Raw genomic sequence first — 8,019 nt, forward strand, 5'->3', positions numbered from 1 at the left:
CCCCCCCCCCCACAGGAAGGCCCACCTCACCTGAGGGGCCAACCGCTCTGCACCCTGCTTAATGAGGTGCCTCCAGGGTTCCTGAGCCTCATTCCTGCTGGTGCTTGGGCAAGCACCCCTAGGATCCCAACAGCTGCTCCCCAGAAGCTCCCCAGTACTGGGAACCCTAATCCCACCAGAGGAGCCACCCTGCTCCTTTCCTCCTGAGAGCTCATTCTCAAACCTCCTCACCCCCATCTTCACCCTGTGACTCAACAGCCCCAGGAACGTGGTTGGAGGAGGGCAAAGGCAGCTCCAGAAGATGGGAGAGGAAAGGGGTTGGCAGAGAGAGGCCGAGGAGGGGGAAGACGGTGGGCCTGGAACCTGCCCTGCACACAGCCTCGGCCGCCGCCTTGTCCATCAATCCGGGCAGCGGCTGCTTACCTCACGGGCCCAACATGCTCAGGGGCTCTTGAGCACGACGCCTACAGAGAGACAGTAGGGAAGGGACGAGACAATAGTAGAACGGGGGCCTGCAAACTCCCTGCCCGTAGGACCCATCCTGCAATCAACCCCAGCCCAGGCTCTGCCCGAAGCCCTGGAGCAGAGGGAGCCCGAGGAGGCCTGCACTCCAGACAGAGCACCTGCCTGCACCTACCCACACGTGCCCACTGCCGGGGGGCCACCTACCCACATGTGCCCATGGCAGGGGGGACAGTTCTCTGGCCCCCGGACACACAGCACTGAACCTCAAATCCTCCCCTCTGGGCCCTTGCCTTGACCTCAGTGGTCTGACCCTTGAGCCCGGGCCAGTCTCACTGTGCTCTGATTTCCCCCAACAGTGCCAGCAGGTACCTCGGAATCACCTGGAGGGCTTATGAAAACACAAGTGCTGGGTACTGGGCCCCCAGCCCCCAGAATTTCCACTTCAGCAGGTGCGGGGTGGGACCTGAGAATGTGCATTCCAACAAGCTCCCAGGTGATGCCGAAGCTGCCATCTGGGGATCACACTCAGAACCGCTGGTCTAGACGTGTCCAGACTGCAAAGCACACACCCTCAAGGGGTCTGTAGGCTAACTGAGGAGACCGCACACAGGCATACACCCTGACACAAAGCAGCCGCAGCAGGAAATGTGGCTTCTACTCACTAAGGAGAGCTGATAAGGAGCGAGCTACAGGCCTGTACAGTCATGGAAGACTGCCTGCAGGAGGTAAAGACCCAACTGTCCACTTGCACCTGCTGCAGTCTTATCCTTATACAAACAATACTCGAAGCTTTCTCTTGGTAAGAGCTTCAGCTGCAGGCACCGGTCGAGTAAACACAGTCGCCTCTGCGGAGGTCCTACTGCCATCCTTTGGTGTGACACTTTCACCACACACTGGCGCACACGCGCAGGGAGGTGTACCACAGGGGGTGACACACCGGGGCAGAGCGCCTCTGCGCGGTGTGTAACTGTGTTCCTCACCTAACAACGGATTTAGGAGACTTCCTCTGTCCATGCAGGAAGCTGAGTCACTACTTGCACTCCCTGAGTGCCTACTAGATGCCGGTGCCCCGTGCAACCCTTTATGTACTAATCCACTTAATTTTTGTGACAACCCCTACTGTTAGCTCCATAAACAAGCAGACCAAAGCGCAGAGTGACGTTGGTAACGTGACCAAGAACCCCCAGCTGGGCGGTGGCTGAGCTCCTAACGGAGCCCACGCTGAGTTCCCCGCAGTGCTCACTGAGGAGTTCCACGTGGGGGCACCTCTTCACCTGTTTAACCAGACCCCCCCCCAGGACGGGCATTTAGGGGCTCCCGGGTTTTATTTCCAACACTGCTAGAAAAAGACACCCTCCTCCCGCCACCTCTTGGTGCACACGTGCAAGTATTTCTTAAGGGTAGCTCAAAGGGTATACAGATTTTAAATTCTGGTACTTCCTATCAAATTGTCCTCCAAAAATGTCTACCCTGATGCCTGGCTGCCCTTTCCCCCAGGTGAACGCTTACTTTGTGCTTACTAAGAACAACTCACATTTACAAGCATCAGGTCCGGCAGCATCTCCGTTTCGCAGATGTAGAGCTGAGAGTAGGCCACCTGCCCAAGGTCACAAAGCTAGCAAGGAGCAAATGGACATGCCTCAATATTGTGAAGGAAGGGAGGGAGGTGGGGGAGAAGGAAGGGAGGGAAAGAGAGAGGGAGGGTCCTTGATCCCACATACCCTTCATTTCTCTGCTCCGTTTTCTAGCGAATCTGGGGAGCTGCCTCTACGAAGCGCCCCAGCCTCCACGCCCCCCTCCCGTTTTCCCCCACTCCCTCTCCACTGGGCTTCCATCCCGACCACTCCACAAAACCGCTCTTATCAAGCTTCCCAGAAACCTCAGTTTGCCAGGCCCGGTGGTCATCCTCTCACACGGCTGACTGCTTCCTCTTTTGGGAAACACTTTATCTCTGGGCCCCCAGGACTCGGCCTCTCCTGGTGGTCCTCCCACGCCTTCCACCCCTCCAAACATCTGAGGCCCCAGGGCTCACCAGGGCTCCCTCCTCTCTCCTGTCTACACGTCCCTTGGCCGGTCTCCACGGGCCATCTGGCTTTCAGTCCCAGCCATGCCCCTGATCTCTCTCCAGCCCCAGGTCTCTCCGAGTGCCAGCTGCCACGTCCAGAGGCCTCCATGTCATCTCCACTTGCTCATCCAACAGACTTGTCCAAAACAGAATTCTTCATTCTCATCCCCCAGATTATGTCTCCCTCCGCCTTGACTGCTCTTTCTCTCTCACCCCACGCCCAAGGCAGCGGCAAACCCTGCGCAAGCCCCGGACACAGCCAGCACCCGCCAGCTGCCCCAGCTCGTCTTCCCCCACCCTCTCCAGCCCTCGCTTGCAACGCTGCTCCTCCCGCCCTGGCACCACTGTCACAGCAGCCGGATAATGCCACAGACTGGAGCCTGTCACTACCCTGCCATAAGCAAGGGGTTTCCACAGCAGAGACAGCGAGACTCCCCACAGCCAGTCCACCACTCAGAGCTCGCCTTCTGCCACAGCCCCCCACGTCCCACACCGGCCAGCCTCAGGGCCTGTCCTTGCTGCTCCTTCTGCCCAGAAGGCGCTTCCCCCAGACTTTCCTGTCATTCGAGTTTGAATGGGACCTTCTTTATCTTCCTCGGTCACCTTAGGACAAATGCCCCCATGCACCCCAATCTTTCCCATTTTTCATTGTATTTATGCCCACCTGACATTATCTTGATTCTTTATTTGAGTCCTTGTCGCTTCGATGTCTTCTCACCGTAACATAAGGTCTGTAAGGCCGGGGAGGGACTGTGTCCCTCTCGTCTGGCCCTATAGCCGCCTCTACACTGTGTGCAGTACTTGGCACATAGTAGATGCTCAGTAAATATTTGTTGAATGAATGGGTCAACACGCACAGCCAGCGCTATGGGCTCCAAAGCCTGTGCTCTTATTCCCCTACACAAACTGCCTCTTGTCTGAATGAATGGGGAGGTGCTGGAGGGCACACCCCGCAGGACGGGACCCTCCCAGTGAAGGCAGGGTGGCCGGCGCGAGGCCAAGGCCAGTGGGCACCGCGGGTACGCACGGGACAGCAGTGGGGCCTCAGCTCTCCCCGGGAAGCCAGGTCCAGCAGCTCCTGCCCCGTGGGGGCCTGGGGCCCTCATACCTGCCAACCTGTCCCGTTCAGAAGAGAGTCTCGGGGGCAGCCAGCCACTGAGCGCGACTGGCAGGAGGCCAGGATGCCTGCCAACAGCTGGCGCTGCTGCCGAGCAGCCAAGTAATCGTGTTAGCCAGCGGAAATTGGTCCAGGGAGTGTTTTTTCCTTTGCCTCCCGTTTTCTTTCTCTTCCCCTCCCCCCTCCCTTGAAGCTGCAAGACTGGGAAGATTGATCTTTGCCTGAACCGGAGGAGATAACTCGATATAATGAACTTCACTGTCCCTCTTGCTGTTTGGAGCTTTTAAAAAATTTAAAAGGGCTAGGGACAAAAAAGCGTGTCCTCAGGGCTCTCCCTCCCATGGAAGCCCCTGCCCCTGCGCCTGCCCCTCTTCCAACTCTCCACCTGCCTCTTTCCCCTTCTTTTTCACTGGGGATGTCTTGATGGAACTAAGGTTAAAAATATCCCCTTTCTCTTGCAGGTTTTAAAAATAATTTTGTTGAGGTCAGGGCTGGATCCGCCAATCGCCCTGCCTTCTGCAGTCCCCGCCCACATGGCGGCCCCCACTCCTCAGAGTCACCAGCCAGCCTGGGGGTGACAAGTTGGCTCAGTCCACCTGTTCTCCAAGCATTTCCAAAGGGAGCAAGCAAGGCCTGGCCCGCCCACTGAGGTGCTGCCAGAGATGGCTTTTTTCCAGCAAACGGCTCTTTAAACAGTCACCTAATGATACGCAAAGGGAGCAGAGTTCCAGCTGGGACCCAGGCATCGCTCCCACCTCACTGCAGCCTTCCCTGCCCCTCTAGCCTGGAGCTCGTGGGCTCTGTGCCCCTGCAGGCATTCACATACTCAATCAACATTTATTGAGCACCTGCTCTGTGCCAGGCATTGGGCTGGGAGCTGGGAACCCCAGGGACAACCAATCCTTCTGATTCCTGCCTTCAGTGGCCTTACATAAAGCCTGGTGGGCAATCAAGTCACACGGGAAAGGGGGGTGCACACCAGGATAAGGGCTTTAAAGGAAAGGCCCCGGGGACTCTGAACACAGAGAGTGGTCAGGGAGGACTTCCCTGAGGAAGTATCCTTGGAGCAGAGATCTGTAGGGCAAGTAGGAGACCACCAGGCAGGGGGCGGGGTGGGGGAAGGGTTCCAGGCATTATAGGAAGGGTCTGCTCTCAGGAACACACGACCCAGTCTGGGGCCTCTCTCCCAGTACTCTCTGGCTGCAGAGGGAGGTCAGAGCCCAGACTCCTTACCTGGCATTCAAGGCCCTTCCTAGCCTGACCTCTGTCCCCAAGAACCACTCATCCCCAGGCTCCCTCTTCAAGGTCCAGCTCAAATCTTGCCTCATGGGCCCCAGCACAAGAGTTGTTACTCCCTCTGGGCTCCCACACTAGCACAACCACGCTGGCCTGCTGCTGGATATTGCCCCCCTCCCACACACACACAGCCCATGCTGAGCAGTCTCTGTGCATCCGGAGCCCCGCACAGAGCCCGGTGTGTGTGCCAAGGAGAAGGAAGCAACTGAGGACACCATCAGAACTTTCAGACACAGATCAGTGAGGACTAGAGGCATCAGGGAGAACTTCCTGAACAGGCAGGTTGAGGCTCAAATAAATAAGGATTTGGGAAATGGACAGGGGAGCCCAAGGCAGCAGAGACAGAGGCTCAGGTAAGGCCTGAGGGGGTGGCGTCCAAAGACTGAGGCCTGCCTAGGCTGATCTCCAGCCTGCAGCCCCCAAGAAGTCATAATGGACAGGGGGAATCTGAGGCTCAGAGGGAGCAGCTGCCTCCACTAATCTATGCAACCTGGCAAGAGTGACGGGGGGGGGGGGGGTTCTGTCTACAGGTGGCAGCAATCTCCCTTGTCCCCATAAGCAGTCCCTGCCCACTACCACCGCCATCCCCCAGAAGAGCTCATGGACGGGAAATCAGGTGGCTATCACCCCATGTGGCTAATGGAAGGGGGACGGGAGCCTGGAGGAGGAGCTCAAACCGCGGCTAGAGAAGCAAGAGGCACCCGAAGTGGCTCTGAAAGAAGGAGATGGTGGCCGGACTGGCATTCCAGGGGCATAGCCTGGACAAAGCCCCAGAAATGCCTCTTGCAGGTCTGCTTCCTTGCCCCTCGGGGATTCTAGCCCGGCTGGGCTCCTGGGCACATGGCTCTACCCAAGCCTGAGCCCCGAAGGAGCCAACCTCCTCCCACCCACTACCTTGGCCCGAGAGGCTGTTCTGGGAAACTCTGGGAACCTGCCCTGGCCAGTCTTGGGTTTTCCGTCATCCAGTTTTCAGCCCTGAGGACCCCCTCCTCCCAGCCCCCTTGGGTTGAGGACACAACAGAGGCTAAGGGCTCTTGCCCAGGAAGGCCCCTGACTAAGCCTTCCCTTGGTCCTCAGCTTAGGCCCCAGAAGCTCCCAGGGAAGCCCCAGAAACAGACCACACCATGGTCAGTCACTTCGCCCACCACATCCAGTGAGAAACAGAACAACGCACGGACCTTGTGGTTCTGTAAGCAAGTGGCTTCCTACCTTGGCCTCCCTGAAGCAGCCCACTGGGGCTGCAGGCTCTACAGGCACCAGGGACAGTTGGAGATATGGGAAACTCAGTGTAGCCAGCCCTGCCCTGCCCTGGGGGCTGAAGCCCTGCTCCCTGTGAGGACCAGCGAAGCCTTACCCAGAACACGAGGCTTCACAAGACCTCAGCTGTACCCAGAGAGGAAGAGGTTTTCGAGGGAATCAGGGTTCAGAGGGAAGGGGAGAGAGTCTGGTAGGGAAGAGGGGCAGAGAGGGGCTTGGGCCATACCCAGTGGGCAGACCCCAAATATCAGGCAGATAGAAATGCTGGGCACCACTCTCTGTGCCCAGAGCGCCATAGGCTGATCTGAACAGAGAAGTGGGACTTTCAGGCTGTTACTGGCAAAACAGGAGGCTGGACAGAGGGCCCTCCTCCAGCTCAGGCCAAGCCAGAGAAGCTGCCATGGGCATGTACAGAGTTGAACACTCTCTCCTAAGCCTCTGAGCAGGGAGAAGGCCGGGGCAGCACCCCTCACTGGCTTCCCCACCAGGCCAGCCAGGGCGGCCCCAGCCTGTCTCTGCACCCTCTCCCTCTGGGGGGCAGTCGTGGCAGACAGGGCCTCCCGGAGCTACCCTCTAGGTAGCGGTTACAGCAGCTCACCTACACTCCCAGCAGTTGTCTGAGGGGGACCCAGGCTGGGTGGAAGCCGCAGAGAACATGGTTCCCAGCATAGCAAAGAGAAAAGGCCAAATGATCTGCAAAATCCTAACTTTGATTCAGCCCATCAGAGTTGAGGTCACAAGGCAAGCAGGGGAACCAAACTGCAAAGGGTGACAAGGTGCTCCGAGGACAGTGGTCCCCACACACGGCCTCACCTTTGACAGAGACTGGGGGAAAGGCAGCAGGTAAGCAGGAAACAGACGCAGGTGTAAGAAGCCTTAGGGGTGGATGCTTGAGAGAGAGAGCATGGAGCACGGTGGAAGAATGGAGAAAGACCCCTCCGTAGTGCACTGGCAGGCCACCCAGCCCACTACTGACCTCTCTGGTGGGGAGTGGGATTGCTGGGCAGCCAGACTGGAAGGGCAGGGAGGGTGGGGGAGCAGAGCTCTCCTGGCCTCTCTGCTGCCTTGGCTCTCTTGACTAGCCCCCTCCCTTCCCCCATCCCCCCAGCCTCCCCAAACTCCACAAAGGATTTGGGCAACCCCCTTCTCCCCTCTGGGCTCCTTCCCTCCTCCCCTCCATCAGTCCTGTCCATCCCTAACACACCTCTACCCAGGGCCCACAGGGTAGTGCGAGGGGGCTGTGGGGAGTCCTGGGGCAGGGCGGGGGGGTAGGAACAGGAGCATGAGGGCCCTCCCCCTCCTCTGTAACGGGAGGAGCATGACCTGATCCCCCAAGGAGGAGCTGAGGGCTGGGTGGGTACAGATTCCTGCACACATGGGCAGAGCGGGCAGGGGGGGCAGAGCGGAGGCTTCCTGGCCTCGGCTCTGCACCACGTCCTGGCTAAGCAGCCCCAGTCTAAAGAGTTTTGGCAGGGTTGGCCCCACTGCTTCTGTAGATAGAATCTCCTCTGAGCACAGATGGGGGTGATTTTCCTTTCTCGTGCCTCTAAGAACCTTTAGACAGTCAAATTATAGTTTGACATAAAAGCAGAGGCAAAGACATCAAGTTCAGGAGTTATTCTCATCTTAACGACCAAGTGGGGAGGACAGGAGAATGCAAGAGAGAAGCTGAAGACGTGCGGGGTCTGCGGGTGGGAGCAGAGTGGAACCAGAAGCCTTCGGGCTCCGAGGGAGAAGAGCGGCAAGGCGGGCAGCTGGTAGGTATTGCAAGGACCAAGGGGTGCTGCTGGGGGCCAGGGTGGGGGGTGCCGCTGGGGGC

The 8,019-nt window shown here is 58.3% G+C and overlaps 1 long non-coding RNA gene across 1 annotated transcript in view; it reads right to left on the reverse strand.

Annotated features, from left to right (window-relative positions):
- Positions 1-2,682, reverse strand: part of LOC103678971 — a 58,347-nt gene extending 55,665 nt beyond the window's left edge. The window contains exons 1-2 of the long non-coding RNA XR_572787.1: positions 2,498-2,682; positions 2,000-2,080 (exon numbers count right to left, since the gene is read on the reverse strand). This is a non-coding gene — a long non-coding RNA (uncharacterized LOC103678971). The remainder of the gene's footprint in view (positions 1-1,999; positions 2,081-2,497) is intronic.
- Between the last annotated feature and the right edge of the window lie 5,337 nt (positions 2,683-8,019).

This window comes from Ursus maritimus, unplaced genomic scaffold (genome assembly GCF_017311325.1).
Source record: "Ursus maritimus isolate PB19 unplaced genomic scaffold, ASM1731132v1 scaffold_27, whole genome shotgun sequence".
NCBI lineage: Eukaryota > Metazoa > Chordata > Mammalia > Carnivora > Ursidae > Ursus > Ursus maritimus.